We start from the raw sequence: 17,981 nt of genomic DNA, 5'->3' as shown, positions 1-17,981 counted from the left end.
ACCCAGGGCAGAGAAAATTCGCACTGAGACCCAGGCAAGCCTCAGAGCCGGGAGACGAGCCCCAGGAGGGGCGGGAACACGCGTTAGCTTCTAGGCGTGCCCCAGCCCTCCAGGAGAAAAGGGAAGACAATAGGGAAGCTGGGATCACCCCCTGACCTTGCCTTTGCCTCAAGTCAGCTGAGGAGATATCCTGAGACCAGACCACCCCTCCCACACACCTAACAAGCTAACCCCAGGGTTGATCGGGGAAACAAAAAACAAAAGCCTGCTTTTAGCCTAGACACACATCAGCTCAACTTAAAGATCTGTACCTTCTGACTAAAAGAACCAAAAGCTACAACACTCAGCCAACATCATGAATCAGAAAAAGCAGACAAAAAGTGAAAAAACCATAGAATCTTTCTATGGGGATAAGGACCAAAACACAAACACCAAAGAGGTTAGGGCTGAGACTGTACTTCCATCTGAAACCTCAGATGGGACTATGAATTTCTCGCAAGCACAACTAGATTACCTGGAACGTCTGAAGAAGGATATAAAAGAAAAACTGGCCAATGATTTTAAAACTATAAAAAAAGAATTCACTGATGAGAACATCACCCTGAAAAAGAAAATTGAAGAAATGGAAAAGGAAGTTCAAAAATTAACTGGAGAGAATAATTCCCTAAAAGGAAGAGTAATCAAATGGAAAAGGAAATCCAAAACCTAATTGGGAAAATTGATCAGATGGAAAAGGAAACCCAAAACCTAACTGGGAAAATTGGTCGAATGGAAAAAGAAGTACAAAAATTAAATGGAGAAAATAGCTCCTTAAAGGGAAAAATTGGTAAGATGGAAAAGGAGATGGAAAAGCTAACTGAAGAAAACACTACGATGAAGATTAGAATTGGGCAAGTAGAAACTAATGACTCAATGAGGCAACAAGAATCAGTCAAACAAAATCTAAAGAATGAAAAGATAGAAGAAAATGTAAAATATTTAATTGGAAAAACAACTGACCTGGAAAATAGATCCAGGAGAGAAAATCTAAGAATTATTGGCCTGCCAGAAACCCATGATGAAGAAAAGAGTCTGGACAATATCTTCCAGGAAATCATCAAGGAAAACTGTCCAGAAGTACAAGACTCAGAGGGCAAAATAGTCATCGAAAGAATCCACCGTTCCCCTCCCGAAAGGGATCCCAAACTCAAAACCCCAAGAAATATAGTTGCCAAATTCCAGAGCTATCAAGTGAAGGAGAAAATACTACAAGCAGCCAGAAAGAAACAATTCAAATATCAAGGACACACAGTCAGGATCACACAGGACCTTGCAGCTTCTACATTAGAAGATCGAAAGAATTGGAACCCAATATTCCGTAAGGCTAAGGAGTTGGGACTCCAACCAAGGATCAACTACCCAGCAAAGTTCAGCATAACATTTCAGGCAAGGAGAAAGTCATTCAACGAAATAAGGGATTTCCAGAGCTTCCTGACCAAAACACCAGAACTCAATAGACAATTTGATCTTCAAATGCAGGTCTCCAGAGAATCATAAAAAGGTAAACAGAGGGGAAAAAACAAAAACAAAAACTTGCAACTCAATTAGGGCAATCTGTTTACCTCCCTATAAGGGAAGATGATACCTGTTAATCTTGAGAACTGTGCAGCTATTATGATAAAAGGGATATATGTAGAGGGAACGGGCATAAAGTAAATGATGTCATGTCAAAAATATGATTTAAGTATGAGAAGGGAATGTAATAGGAGGTGTGGAAAGGGGGAAGCAGAAAATGGCAAATTATATCACAGGAAGAAGTACAAAACTATAGTAGAGGGAAGGAGGGGAGGGAGATGAGCATTGTTTGAGAGGTACTCTCATCTGATTTGTTCAAAGGAGGGAACAATAATCTTAAGTAGATAAGCCTAACTAGCTCTATAGGTAGTAGGAGGGGAAGGGGGAAGAAAGGGGAGGGTGGCTAAAAGGGAGGAAAGAAGCAATAAGAGTAAAGGGGACTAAAAGGGAGGGGGGTCAAAAGAAGGAGGGGAAGGCTGCAGGAGGAGGGGGAGAAAAGTGAATACTATTGAGGAGGGGAAGGGAGACGGGAGAGCTAAAAGCACAAATGGTGGGAAAGAGGTTGGAGGGAAATACACAGATTGTAATCATAACTGTGAATGTGAATGGAATGAACTCTCCCATAAAACGGAGACGGATAGCAGAATGGATTAAAAGCCATAATCCAACAATATGCTGCTTACAAGAAACACATTTGAAACGGGGGGATACACATAGGATAAAGGTCAAAGGATGGAGCAGAATATATTGTGCTTCACCTCATGTAAGAAAGGCAGGAGTAGCAATCCTAATCTCAGACAAAGCAAAAGCAGAAATAGATCTAATCAAAAGGGATAAGGATGGAAACTATATCCTGCTAAAAGGCACCATAGACAATGAAGCAATATCATTACTAAACATGTATGCTCCAAGTGGTATAGCATCCAGATTCTTAGAAGAGAGGTTGGGGGAGTTGAAGGAAGAAATTGATAGCAAAACTATACTAGTGGGGGACCTCAACCTCCCCCTCTCTGAACTTGATAAATCCAACCTCAAAATAAACAAGAAAGAGGTTAAGGAGGTAAATAAAACTCTGGATAAGGTAGATATGATAGATCTTTGGAGAAAATTAAATGGGAATAGAAAGGAATATACTTTTTTTTCAGCGGTACATGGAACATTTACAAAAATTGACCATGTACTAGGACATAAAAATCTCACAATCCAGTGCAGAAAGGTAGAGATAATCAATGCATCCTTTTCAGATCATAATGCATTAAAAATTACATGTAATAAAAGGCCATGGAAAGAGAAACCAAAAATCAATTGGAAACTAAATAATCTAATTCTAAAGAAGGGTTGGGTTAAAGAAGAAATCATAGAAACAATCAACAATTTCATTCGAGAGAATGACAATAGTGAGACAACATACCAAAACTTATGGGATACTGCAAAAGCAGTTATTAGGGGAAGTTTTATATCTCTGAATGCTTACATAAATAAAATAGAGAAAGAGGAGATCAATGACTTAGGCTTGCAGTTGAAAAAGCTAGAAAAAGAACAAATTGAAAATCCCCAAGTAAATACCAAATTAGAAATACTGAAAACCAAAGGAGAGATTAATAAAATTGAAATTAAGAAAACTACTGAATTAATAAATAAAACCAATAGTTGGTTTTATGAAAAAACTAATAAAATTGATAAAACTTTGGTCAATCTGATTAAAAAAAAGAAAGAAGAAAACCAAATTACTAATATTAAAAATGAAAGGGGTGAACTCACCTCCAATGAGGAGGAAATTAAAACAATAATTAGAAACTACTTTGCCCAACTTTATGCCCATAAATTCGATAATCTAAACGAGATGGATGAATATTTTAAAAAATACAAATTGCCCAGATTAACAGAAGAGGAAGTTGAATACTTAAACAACCCCATCTCAGAAAAAGAAATTGAACAAGCCATCAATGAACTCCCTAGGAAAAAATCTCCAGGGCCAGATGGATTCACAAGTGAATTCTATCAAACATTTAAAGAACAGTTAATTCCAATACTACATACACTATTCTTGAAAATTGGGGAAGAAGGAGTCCTCCCAAATTCTTTCTATGATACAAATATGGTTTTGATACCCAAACCAGGAAGAGACAAAACAGAGAAAGAAAATTATAGACCAATTTCCCTAATGAATATAGATGCAAAAATTTTAAATAAGATTCTAGCAAAACGAATACAGCATCTTATCACGAGATTAATACATTATGATCAGGTAAGATTCATACCAGGACTACAGGGCTGGTTCAATATTAGGAAAACTATTAGCATTATCGATCACATCAACAACAAAGCTAACAAAAACCACATGATTATCTCAATAGATGCAGAAAAAGCTTTTGACAAAATACAACATCCATTCCTATTAAAAACATTGGAGAATGTAGGAATAAAGGGAACTTTCCATAAAATAATAAGCAGTATCTATCTAAAACCTTCAGCAAGCATTATATGCAATGGGGATAAGCTAGATGCATTCCCAATAAGATCAGGGGTGAAACAAGGTTGTCCATTATCACCACTATTATTTAATATGGTACTAGAAATGTTAGCTGTGGCAATTAGACAAGATAAAGATATCCAAGGAATTAAAATAGCCAAAGAAGAGACTAAGTTATCACTCTTTGCAGATGATATGATGATTTGCCTAGAGAATCCCAGAGATTCAAGTAAAAAATTACTAGAATTAATAAACAACTTTGGCAAAGTTGCAGGGTACAAAATAAACCCACACAAATCTTCTGCATTCCTATATATTAGCAACAAAGTCCAACAGCAAGAGATAGAAAGAGAAATCCCATTTAAAGTTAGGGTAGACAGTATAAAATACTTAGGAGTCTACCTGCCAAAACAAACCCAGGGATTATATGAACACAATTACAAGACACTTTTTGCACAAATAAAGTCAGATTTAAGTAAGTGGAAAAACATCAGTTGCTCATGGGTAGGCCGTGCTAATATAATAAAAATGACAATTCTACCCAAATTAATATACTTATTTAGTGCCATACCAATTAAACTATCAGACAATTACTTTCTAGAGCTGGACAAAATAATATCAAAATTCATTTGGAAAAACAAAAGGTCCAGAATATCAAAGGGACTAATGAAAAGAAATGCTTGGGAAGGTGGCCTAGCGCTACCAGACCTCAAACTGTACTATAAAGCAGCAATTATCAAAACCACTTGGTATTGGCTAAGAAACAGAGAGGTAGACAAGTGGAATAGACTTGGCACTCAAGATGCAGCAGGCAAGGAATATAGCAACCTTCTGTTTGATAAACCCAAGGACCCCAGCTTCTGGGATAAGAACTCATTGTTTGACAAAAATTGCTGGGAAAACTGGATAACAGTGTGGCGGAAATTAGGCATAGACCCATACCTGACACCGTACACAAGAATAAAGTCCAAATGGGTACATGATTTAGGTATAAAGATTGATACCATGAATAAACTGGAGAAGCAAGGAATAGTGTATTTATCAGATCTATGGAGAAGGGAAGAATTCTTTACTAAAGGAGAGATAGAATGCATTATGAAATGCAAAATGGATAACTTTGATTACATTAAACTGAGAAGTTTTTGCACAACCAAACCCAATGCAACCAAAATCCGGAGGGATGTAGTTAATTGGGAAAGAATTTTTACAGCTAAGCTCGGGGATAAAGGCCTCATTTCTAGAATTTATAGAGAACTGATCCAAATGTATAATCATACAAGTCATTCCCCAATTGATAAATGGTCAAAGGATATGAACAGGCAATTTTCAGAGGAAGAAATTAAAGCTATCTATAATCATATGAAAAAATGCTCTAAATCACTATTGGTTAGAGAGATGCAAATCAAAACAACTCTGAGGTACCACATCACACCTATAAGATTGGCAAACATGACAGAACAAGAAAATGATAAATGCTGGAGAGGATGTGGGAAAGTTGGAACACTAATTCATTGTTGGTGGAGCTGCGAGCGCATCCAACCATTCTGGAGAGCAATTTGGAACTATGCCCAAAGGGCTACAAAAATGTGCATACCCTTTGACCCAGCAATATCGCTACTAGGACTATATCCCCAAGAGATCATAAAAATGGGAAAGGGTCCCACATGTACAAAAATATTTATAGCAGCACTCTATGTAGTTGCCAAAAACTGGAAGTCAAGGGGATGTCCATCAATTGGGGAATGGCTGAATAAATTATGGTATATGAATGTAATGGAGTACTATTGTGCCATAAGAAATGATGAACAAGAAGACTTCAGAGAGGCCTGGAAGGACTTATATGACCTGATGCTGAGTGAAAGGAGCAGAACCAGGAGAACTTTATGCGCAGCAACAACCACAGTGTGTGAGAGTTTTTTCTGGTAGACTTAGATTTTTGTAATAACACAAGAACTTCTTACCAAAAAAAAAAAAAAAATCCCAATGGAGGATCTCAAGGCAAAATGCCTGCCACACTCAGAGAGAGAAATATGGAAGTCACTCACATATTGTAGCAGATCATGTTTGTGTATGTGTATGTGTTTGTGTATCATGTTCTGATTTGTTAAATGATTTCTTTCATTTATCTTAGTCTGACTACATAGCATGACTATAGTGAAAATATACTCAATAGGAAAGTATATGTAGAATCTATACAGAATTGTATGCAGTCGTGGGGAGGGAGGGGGGTAGTGGGGAGTAGGTGGGGAGGGATAAAATCGCAATTGTATGGCAGTGATTGTTAAACATTACAAAATAAAAAAAAAACGTGTTAGAGACCAGATTTGAACTCAGGAAGAGGAGTCTTCCTAACTCCAGGTCTGGCACTCTATCTACTGTACCACCTAGCTGCTCCCTAAATTGATGACTCTCTGGTAAAATTTTAACTTCCCTGAAGACATAATTTGAGAAAGCTTGAAATTTAGGCTATGTTAAGGCTGCTATATTTCCAACAAATGTGAAACTTTTTCCTGGAAATGAAATAAAAGTTTCTCTTCTTTATTCATTTTATAATAACTCTTAGAGCTACAGAAAAATACTCGGTTTGACAATGAATATTCAGGACATATCTTTGGCCATAACTCAGCACAATGGTTCTTAGAAACATTTATTTATGTATGATAAAGAGTACTTTTACATACTAAGTAGTATCTTACTGATGTATTTACTGGTTTCCTTGGGCAGAAAAGTTTGATTCAGTCTGTTATAGACTTTGGGAGTGGCTTCTATCACAGGTGCTATCACTTTGACTTTGAAATTGTAGATGTTCTAGTGCCTTTATTTAAAGATCCTTCATTTCATCAGCTGTTCTTTGAACTGGATATTCGACATTTGTTCACACAGGTGATGTGTTCAGTAAACATCTATGCCATGTTTACAAACAAATTCTCTTGACACTGTCTTTCCCTGTCTTCCAGAAGTTGAAGGTAATTTCTTCTTTCAGATAGGAAAGAAGAATGATTTACAATAAGGTTAAATTACTCGCCAGCATCATATTTGTCATTGTCATCTTTTTCCTTCATCATTCTTCGCTTCTTTCATCCCTTCAGATGAGGTTTTAAATTTCATATGCTGTGGAGTGATGTTGGCTGAGACATTTCTCACCTAGGGGTACAGGATCTGGATGGTTACAAAATACGTAGAATTAAAAAGTCATTTTTGAAACAGTATGTTTTTTCCTGCACTTCAATAAGGGTATTTGAGTAAGGAATGTCTTGTTTTGGTAGGGGAAAAAGAGAACTACAATGCATGTCATCATTGTTTTTTTTGTGTTCCCGAAACAAGCTCTAGGCTGACATAGACTGCTTTAATCGAAAGGATAATCCCTATCTTATCCCAAATGATAACTTTTTGACTTGTTTTGACCACACTCAAATTATCCTTTGGGAACCTCAAACTAAAGTTTATGACTAGGTTTGCATAGATGTGAGTAAAAGGGTCCCCCAATTTTCTATAAGCATTCAAAGTAGCGGTGCAAATTGGGTATCCAGGGAACATTGAATTCATCCTACATAAAATACAAAAGAGACATAAGGGACTCACAGTAACCCATAAAATTTGCATAATTTTTATCACTCTCCAGTGATTCCCACATTTCCATTAAAGATTTCTATACTCTCCCAGATTCATGATGTCACCTATGGTTTGTAGTTATCTCAGAGGAAAAAATAACAAATCTGTAAGTTCTAGAGTTAACTACCACTCCTTTCCTCACCCCCTGCCAGCATTCCCCCATCATCATCCTCAGGACCCACACAGGACCACTTATGACTCTCTGTCTCTCTCTTTGTCTCTGTCTCTGTCTCTCTCTCTCTCCCTTTTTCCCTCTCCCTTTTTCCCTCCCGCTCTCCTTTTAGGTATTGAATTATATTCACTTCTGTATAACTAAAATATGAAAAGAAACCTGAAAGAAGATATTAATTAATATGAGAGTCACCTGAAATCTTTATTGTTTATTAATATTTAAATTTGATTCTCCTAGAATAGATAGGTAGATAAGTAAATAATGTGTATATGTGTGCACATACTGACAATATTAATAGCTAACATCAGTATAGTGCTTACTGTGTTTCAGACACTGTGCCAAGTACTTTACAGTTATTTCACTTGATCCTCAAAACAAAGCTGAGAGGAAGGTGCTATCACCATTCCCATTTTATGGATGAGAAAATTGAGTCAAACATAGGTTAAGTGACTTGCTCAGGATCACACAGCTAGTAGGCATCTGAGGTCTTCTTGACTTCAGGACCAGAACTCTATCCACTGTGCCACCTCATGGTCACAGTTGCAATGAAACATTAAGAACATCCATTTTTTTTCTATCTTTTCTTTCATGATTTCTTTTGTTTCTAAGAGACAAAGTAATTTGTCTATAGATTCATTGCTTCTATTCCTGAAGAAGTTGTAACAGTTAATAGAGATCTCTGATGGGTACATGTATACTCAGGTGTCCTATGGGAAATCTAAGCTTGTGTAATAAATGAGAACTACTTGTTGCTAGAACATTTTCAAATGATGAGATCACTTTAGACATCCCATAGTTATAGATGATTGAAAACACTCGAAAGGTTGATAGTAAATAAGAGCATAACATTTTTAAATAAGATGATGAAATAGGCCTAAATTCACTGTTTCAATAATTTCAAAAGCCCTTCTTTTATCCTGTTTATTTACCACTCAGATTGCATCTCCTCTCTGCTTTAGTAAACATTTCTAGTGAATTATCTAATGAACAGATTTCTGATAATGAACCTCTTCAAACTTAATCAGGATGGTGCTCAAACAAAAGCCAATACACAACTACGGCTGTAGAAAAGATTTATAATCTAAAAAGTGTCCAAAGTAGGACAACAGTGTCAGGGGCAGAGAGGGGATCCTGTCATATAAGGATTGATTGAAACAACCAGAAATGTTTCTATTAGAGAAGGGAACACTTAGGGGATGAGTAGTCACAATAGTTGAAGTACTTGAAAAGTTATCATGAGGAAAATAAAATAGATTCCTTCTGGTTGGTCCCATAGGGATGGGATTAGGAGCCGTGGCTGGAAGCAGTAAAAGCAAATTGAGTCTTGATAACAAGAAAACAATTTTTTTAACAGCAATGGTTGTTTTAGGAGGTAAACCTCACTGGAGATTTTCCAGTAAAGGCTGAATGATCAATAATCAGATATGATAGAGAAAGATTCATTTTGGGATATGGGTTGGAGGAGATAACTTCTCAGGTTCCTTCCAACTCAATTCTAAGCTTCTGTGATTCTGGGATGAACATCTTCAAATGTAGCCAGGATGATTCTCTAGTACCAAAGAGACATAGTTGTTTTGTATCCCAAATCTCTTGACTCAGAAGGATATGTCAGAGCATGTAATTTATTTAATTAGTCTTCAAAAATAAAGGGTTATCATTTCACCACAGTGAGGTATTTGGGAAGTTCTAGGGTAGATTCAAGAACAAGAATAAATTTTAGTGCCCCAAACAGCACCCATTTTTCCATCTTTCTAAGTAAGCATATTATCTTGAACCTTCCCTCCATTCCTACTACCCTACTACCACCTTAGGCTTGTTGTGTGAGTAGTCAAATTTTGAATTTAAAATTTTGGGAAAAATCACTACTGTTTGAAAACACAGAGTTTCCTCTTATAGCAAAGCTCTAATTGAGTGTCATGTTGTTTTCCGATTGTGTTTATCTCTAGTGCTCTAAGAAGTGATTGCCCTCTCTATGTGGATTTACTGTATAAATCAACAGAAACCAAAAAAAGCCTCTTGCAGATCTTGATTGTAGGATGGATATTCAGCAAGAGAGACTTATTTTACTAAGATGTAGAGGTGTAACACTGGACTTCACCCATACCTCCCAGGTCTATGTAGCTTCCTAAATGAATGAACTAATCTGGAATGTGATCTATTGTTGAAATAATGTATATAATTTAGATTTTTCATTTGGGAGTTTTATTTTATTTTTCAAGCTAATAAGAAAGAATGGAAAAAAATCAGTGTGTCTTCTCTCACACTATAATTCCTTTTTGTAAAGTTGAGAATGATAATGGTTTTCCTACAGTGGTTCTTTTTAACACCTTTTAAAAATAAAGAACAATTTTATAATGTCAGATAACCTATCAGACACCTGTCAGATAAGGGCAGACACAATACCAGATCAGCAGTTAAAAATGGCAGTTGAATTTGGAAGATTTCAAATAAATGGAACTTTGAAAGATAGCCAAGAACTCTGATATACCCATAGCTAATAAGTTGAGTTTCTGTAAGTGACATTTACATAATTCTTTAAGGTTTGCAGAGCATTTTATTTATTTGAGCTTCACCAAAACCCTGTGAAGTATGTCAGTGCAGGTTTTTACCAACATTTTACAGGTAAGGAAACTGAGGTTCAGGGCGGTTACTTGACTCACTTGTCCTTGGTCACATAGTCATTATCAGAAATAGTATTTGACTTAAAGTCTCCTGGATTCTAAATTTAATGTTTTGTACTGTACCAGGCTGTTTCTGTGCATGCTACAGACTAGGAGACTATAGTCATGGAACAGAAATTAGAGTAATATAATTATTAATTAGTCATTTTATGTGTCACAGTGGTTTCAAAACACAATTTCAATTTCCTGTCATTATTTGTAAGCCTGTTATATAATCTAAGAGTATTCAAATATATTGGGAATAAATTACAAATATTTACTGTTTCCTAATTAATTACTTGATTTTCAATAAAAATTTTCAAAGCACTGTACATATGTGATCTCATTTCATCCAAAATAGAGTACATGTGTGATAATCTACATAGTAAATTCCATTGGATTTTAGAAATAGTATGAGCCATTATCTTTTCTTAAGTGAGTGAAAAAAAGAAAGGAGAAGTCTATAGAAGGCATGAGATCTGGTATTGTGAAAAGAAAAAAAATGACAAAGAATAAGGTTAGACAATCCTTAACATTGGTGGAGCCTGGAACAATTGGACATCTGTTCAAAAGTAGGACTCATTATAGTCCTAGGTATAAGATTCAGGTTTTAAAAAAAGTTTGAATCTTCTGCTTTTTTTTGCTCTTTCAAGAGCTAGGAAAAGATTTTACTGTAAAATAACATCATAGAATGAATTTTCACCTCCTATAGGAGTCCAGAATAATTCCATTCAGTTTCAATTGAAGGAGCATTCATTAAGCCCCTATTATGTATAATACACCAAGCATCAGAGAATAGAAAGCTTAAAAATGAAAAATAAAATAAAAAACCCTTCACTAGAGGAGGTTTGGTTTGGTTTTGGGGGAGAGAGGCAACATGCAGATATTTACCTTATCAAGTAAAATAACAACTAGGCATATCAGGGAAGGTTTCATAGGTAGTCTTTTCTCACCCGAGTTCTAAGAAAGAAAAGAGATGCTTCTCAGAGGCGGAAGTGAAGAGAAGAGCTTAGACAAAAGTGAGGAGTCGGGAGCTAGAACAGTGGGGAAAGAAGTAGGTTACTTTGAGTGCTAGTGAAAATAGATGAATTGGAAGCAATGTGTAATAGGTTTGGAGGATGGAACCAGTTTGTAAAGGGCTTTAGATAACAAAAAGGCAACAAATAAAATTCAAAACATTGGCTGAGTAAAGAAACATTGTTTGGTTGTTGTGGGGGCTTTTTAGCTAAAAAAAAAAGAGAGAAAATATGTGTAGCATAGTTCTGCAACTTAACTAACCTATATTTGGACCAGTTATGGTTAAGGGGAAAAGGAAGTGATGCTCTTATCCCCTACAAGCAGTTTCTTCTGTAGGGGATTTTCCGGTCTGTTCTCTTCTTTTGGCTGACCCTGTCACTGTCATGTTTGAATCTAAACTGATAATACTTTATGCAAACTCCACAATTAGTGATTGAGTTTCTTAGACAAATCCCAATACATTTCCTGAGTAGTTGAATTTCTTCTCATCCAATAACTTTTCCTGAAGGATTCCTTACCAACTTGATTAACCAGGTTGTTTGTTATGTGTTTAATGGCTTTGATTGATTGATTCCAAAGAAGTGTTCTTACTTGATCCGGGTAGTTTAAGTGGAAGTAGGCTGATGGATTATTTCAATAGACTCTACCCTTATGCTAAGAAAACAGAAACCATGAAATAATTTTCAGTTGCAATGTATGTTTTTCCTTTTAAGTAAAAAAAAAAAAACGACAAAATTATTTAACTGAAAATTGATAGAAAACTGGGAATCTGATATTTATTGTATTTTATCAGCCAGATTTTTATAGACATTCCCCATATTCTTAAATGTGTGGTATTTAATTTGTCTTCACATATGTTCTGTTTAATGTATTTATATATTGAGATGATAGAATTCTTCAGATTGTTCTTTAAACTTGTGTAGAATAAAATACCTTATAAATCTTGAAGAAAATTTTATAAAGGAAGAAAAATTTGGAGTAATAGTGTTTTTATAAAAACTTTTTGTCACACAAAACTTGTTTGAAATGATTCTGTAGGCGTATGTATTTTTAACCTCCTTATTCTTCTAATACAAGTCAGTCCCCTCTTCTTCTCCCCAAACTCACATCCATACCTTCAAAGTTACCCGGGTTCTGAGCCCTGGAGGCAGTTGGATGAAAGAGGTGCAGTATATGTGAGAGAAGCAGATAAAGATATACTTATATGTAATTATTCTTTTATCTTGTTATTTTCTATAATGACAAGTTTGTTCAGTACCAGAATTGATCATGTTCTGTTTTCCTCAGTTTGTCAGAACTTCTTAATACCCTTCTTCTAATCATACCAGGAGAACACATTTCTGGCCATAGATTCAAAGGTCAAATTAATCTGTTCTCTAAACGATGCAAATATAAGGCCCCCAAAATAGTGACTGACTAGGGAGAATAATGGCTAGAGTGCTGAAACATACAAATTCAAATCCCACTGCAAGTCATTTAAAAGCAGACATAATAAAAGCATTTATGTCACAAGGAGGTTGTAAGGATTAAATTTATATGCACAATGCATATGTATGTATGTATGTATACATACACATATATACAAAAATATTTTAATATGTATATGTAAATAAAAATACACATATATGTGCATATATATATATATGTATGCTTGACAAACCTTAAAGTACTACAAAAATGCTGTTAATACTGTAATTAAAAATAATTACTATGTGTTTTGAAGGAGACCTGTATTATAGTTCCTTAGGTGACTCTATTGAACCTTATGCTAATGGATTTTTTTTTTTATGAATAGCCCTTTGTTCAGTCATTTCAGTCGTAACTGATTCTTCATAACCCCATTTTGGGATTTTCTTGGCGAAGATACTAGAGAGATTTGTCATTTCCTTTTCAGGATGAGGAATCTGAGGCCAACAGGAGTAAGTGATTTGCCCAGGGTCATAGGGCTATTAAGTGTCTGAGATCAGATTTGAACTCAGGAAGAGGAGTCTTCCTGATTCTAAGTCCTGTGTTTTATACAGTGTACCACCTAACTGCCCCAGTGATAAAGTAATAAGGGCATGTTGATAAATTTGCATAAATCATAAAACTGAGAATAGCTAACACTTTGGATCATAGAATCAGAATCCCAAAAGATCTCAACATTCCAGAATGATGAGATCAATCTTTAATAGAATAAAATTTTCACAGATAAATTCCCATACTTTTGGTAAAACAAAACAACTTTACAAGTGCAAGATAGGAAATCTATCTCTAGATAACAGTTGATTGGAAAAAGATCTGAGAATCTTTAAGGGTTTACAAGCTCAAAACGAATAAGTATTATAACATAGCAATGAAGGAAGCTGATGCAAACTTGGGCTTCCTTAAAGGAGACTTAGTGTTCCTTGTATGAGAGGTGCTAGTTCCACTGTATTCTTCTCAAGCTAGGGATCATCTAGATGAGGTTGGCCAGGTGGTGACAGAAACCATATCTATCATACCTGGAGCAGATGAAGGAACTAGGGATGTTTTGCTTGGAGAATCAAAGACTTTAAAGTGGGCCTGGTAGCCACCTTCAAAGTTTTGAAGGGCTGTTTTGTGGAAAAGGGATTAGATTTGCTCTGTTTGACTTCAGAGGACAAATCTAGAATTGATGAGTAAAAGTTACAAAGACGTCAATGTTGGCTTTCCATTGGGACAGTGTTCCAGTTTCAGTCCTTCAGAAGTAGAAGAAGCTGCCTTGTGAGGCAGTATGTTTCCCCATCACTAGAGGTTTTCAAGTGAAGGCTGAGTAATCACTTATTGGGGTTGGTTATTGACAAGGGCATCTTTAGGCAAATGTGAATTGCCTTGCAACTAAGAAATCTTGTGATTATTTGAATATCTCATTTTCTCAGCTGTATTACCAAGGTCAATATTATTGCATCTGTACCTAAAAGGTTAGTTTGTTTTTTACTGTTCTGTAGATGCAGAAAAATCCTTACCCTGAATTCTGTCCAATTCTGTTATAAATACATTCTTTAGTGGATATACAGTTTCATTATTGCAGCTAATTCCTCCACTGGTGCAGTTTTTTTTTTTCATTATTTCTTCACAAAGGAATTAGAGACCTCTTTTGGGTGATGTTTTAACGTCTTTGGGGGAGTAATCTTCAGCTGTTTATTTTCTCATTGTCTCTCTTTGTTACTATGTGATCACCTTGTTTCCTTTTCTAGCCATGCCCTTAATTTTGTCTTTTATGATATTTCTTGGGAATGAGTTAGTAACAAGTGGTACCCTCTTAATACGTGTCATGGAATGGAATGGAATGCTTTTCCATTGCTTTTTGGGTTACTTGTAATTTTATTTTCTTTTGAAATTATCGTGCATTACTGTTCACATCACAAGGAAATATAAAGAGGTAGCATAAAGTACTGGCCCAGGATCGTTAAAAGTGATTTAAAGTAAACTCTCCATATGCCTGATAGTTAACTTTTCTTCCTATTGAGTTCTAGGCCCAGTTCATTATCTCCTTTTACATTTCCAAGATCTGTGTGTGTGTATACTGAGAGATAGAAATAGAGATGAAGTATGCATAAAATCAATTATTGATGTCTTTTTATTCTCTTTGGGGGTAGAAATTCTGTGTTCTTTTAAAGGTTCTTCTTTAAGACATCTTGAAAAGAAAATTGAATGCCTTGAAAACTGCATTTCTGCCAGCGTACATTCCTTCTGTTTATTTCTAGTCATGTCCAGCTGCTCTTCTCAAGCTCATCTTTGGTGACATTGCCTAGGTCCCAAATTGAGTACTGAGATAGCAGAATCCAAGTGTTATTCCACTTCAGTGGCCAATGGGAACAGATTTTAGAATTCTGGCAGATCTGCTCCATTTCCCTTCTGTTTTTTGTCTTTATCTAGAGATCCTCTCAGGGTTATATGACTCAGAAGACTCTTTTGCCAAGCTCTCTTCAAGCTCCTACTTATTCCTCAACTGCTTTTATGGTTTTGTCATCAAGGATCATAACAGGGGAGCCAGGCAGTACAGTGGATAGCGTGCCAGGCCTAGAATTGGAAAGACTCATCTTTCTGAGTTCAAATCTGGCCTCAGACACTTATTAGCTAGGTGATCCTGGCAAGTCATTTAAGCATATTCGCCTCAGTTTCCTCATTGTAAAATGAGTTGGAGAAGGAAATGACAAACCACTCCAGCATCTGTGCCAAGAAAACTCCAAATGGGGTCATGAAGAGTTGGACGCTGAAAACAACTGAACAACAACTCAACCCAGATGGCATTCTCAACTCATACTTTCTCATTCCCTTAGACATAGGCCTAATTGTCAAGATCTGTTACTTCAGCCTTTTTAACATCTGTACTGTGTACCTTCTTCTCTGACACTATCATCAAACTAGTATAAGCCCTCATCACCCTATGCCCAGGCTATTACAATAGCTTTCTTGTTCATCTCCCTGTCTCAAGTCCTTCTCCCATTCCAGTCTGTACTCCCTTCAGCAGTCAGATTGATCTTCCTGAAAGTATAGGTCTCACCACGCTTCCTCCTCCAAACCCAATCCATAAATTCAGTGCCTCCCTAGTATGTCTGGTATAAAATTCATAATCCTCTGTTTGGCTTTTAAAGGCCTTAATAACCTACCTCCTTTCTACCTTTCCAGTCTTAGAAATTATACTCCTCCGTATACTCTCCTATCCAGTGACGCCACCCTCAGAGCATTATTGCTGGCCATCCATCGTTGCTGGAACTCTCTCAGATCCTTCAGATCTCTATTAAAAGCACAGCCTCTGCAAGAGGCTTTTCCCAGTGCCTTCTTTCTGGGACTAACGCTTTTGTGATCTTGTGTGTACATAGTTGTTCACATGTTGTCTCTCCTAGTAGACTGTGAGCTCCTTGAGAGCAGAAAGTATTTTTTGTTTATATTGTTTCGTTTTGCCTTTCTTTGTATCCCTAGATCTTCTCACAATATCTGGTACATAGTTTATCCTTTAAAAATGCTAGTTGGCTGCCTAATTGACCGATGTTATGAAACACAGCTGGCTCAATCTTTTGCCATTTTCCTCCATTAGTGGGTTTTTTTTTTTAATAGTCTTGTATCCTAGAGTGTAAACTATTGTGTTTGTTGGCCGTCTCCCAGCTTGATAAGGAGATTCTGTCTGCGTTCTTTGTGACCTCATAGTTGTGGCAACTGTGTTATATTAGTGAAGGAAAATTTCAAACTGGCTATTAGAAAACAGATCTATGTTTGGTAAATGGCATGAATGAAGAAGCTAGGTCCCCAGTAGCAAGAGGTCTGTAGGGTGTCAAATCTAAAGCCTCCATAGAGTCAGGGTCATGATGCAAAGCCATCAAGTCTGTCCCAGGACAAAAACCAAAATTCAGGAAAGGGGCATCAGGAAGTTGACTGACCATCTGATTTGATCCAGTTTGTCAGAGCTTTGGTGTTTTTGCATTCCTTACTATTTTTTTCGGTCCTGATATGCCATTGTAGTCAAAACTGGAGTCTACTGAGCCTCCTGCTGGTTTAGCAACCTCTGCCATCCCTAACAGGCTGCATCTTTATTTTTTTTTTTTTTTTGATAATGTATAATTCTCCATTACCTGGCCTTCAGGCAGATTTTACTCATTTTTTTTCCTCCTCATGATCCCAGCATAACATTGAATTTGACAGTACACATAGATCTAGCTTATTTATTTTTCATTGTTTTAGAGAATATGGAGATCCAGCTAAAGCCTTACTTGTTTCAGAAAAATGTTTTTTACCATGTGACTTTGTACTAATTCATTTGAAACAATTTTCAGACCCAAATAAAAGTGTATTGAAAACACTTCACATGTAAATGCCACTTTAGAAAATGAAAAGTTGTCTTCTAAAGATGTGATAACTGTTTATCACCAAATTTGAAAAAGAATTAGCTGTTAATTGGTCAAGTTAAACAAGACACAATTTGGGATAACTTGGTTTTCTATTCTCAATGCAGTGCATGAAAGTATAGGTTTACAAATCCTAGGAGACAAGGCTAAATTAGCTTTAATTGTCCTTTTTATATGACCGTTTAGGCAGCTAACTTTCCTAAGGTGTCTGTTTTTATAGCTAGAGTATGCCACTTGTTATCTTCTAATCTCTTTAATTTCCTCCTCTTTTCTCAGGAGAGGGTTCCATATCATTAGAATATGCTACACCTAGGTGATCACATTTAAATGAATTTTACTTTGGAATAGGAAGATAAATATAAGGGCGATTCTGTAGGGATATTTAATATCAAGGATACACTGTAGAATGTCTAATTAAAGTTTTAGCAAATAAATGCATTTATTTATCCCCCCTTAGTTATTTCCTATAACATTTTAAAATCTCTGAATCCTCTGAAAAATATTGAATTTGAGAGACAGAGCTTCCTATAGGCAGAAAGCTTCAGGACATCATTTATATATATTTGCGATGTTTATCTTCCTCTAGCTTTTATTAAGGTTACATTGGCAAGTGAGTCTATTCCTAAAGGGCTTTTGTTCTCTGTGTT

General features: G+C 36.1%; 1 protein-coding gene across 2 annotated transcripts in view; it reads left to right on the top strand.

Annotated features, from left to right (window-relative positions):
* DPYD (dihydropyrimidine dehydrogenase) overlaps positions 1-17,981 on the top strand; it is a 1,077,299-nt gene that overhangs the window by 163,006 nt on the left and 896,312 nt on the right. The gene's annotated exons all lie outside the window — the stretch shown is intronic.

The sequence above is a fragment of the Notamacropus eugenii genome, chromosome 2 (assembly GCF_028372415.1).
Source record: "Notamacropus eugenii isolate mMacEug1 chromosome 2, mMacEug1.pri_v2, whole genome shotgun sequence".
In the NCBI taxonomy this organism is placed as follows: Eukaryota; Metazoa; Chordata; class Mammalia; order Diprotodontia; family Macropodidae; genus Notamacropus; species Notamacropus eugenii.
This window is presented reverse-complemented; position numbering and strand designations above follow the sequence as displayed.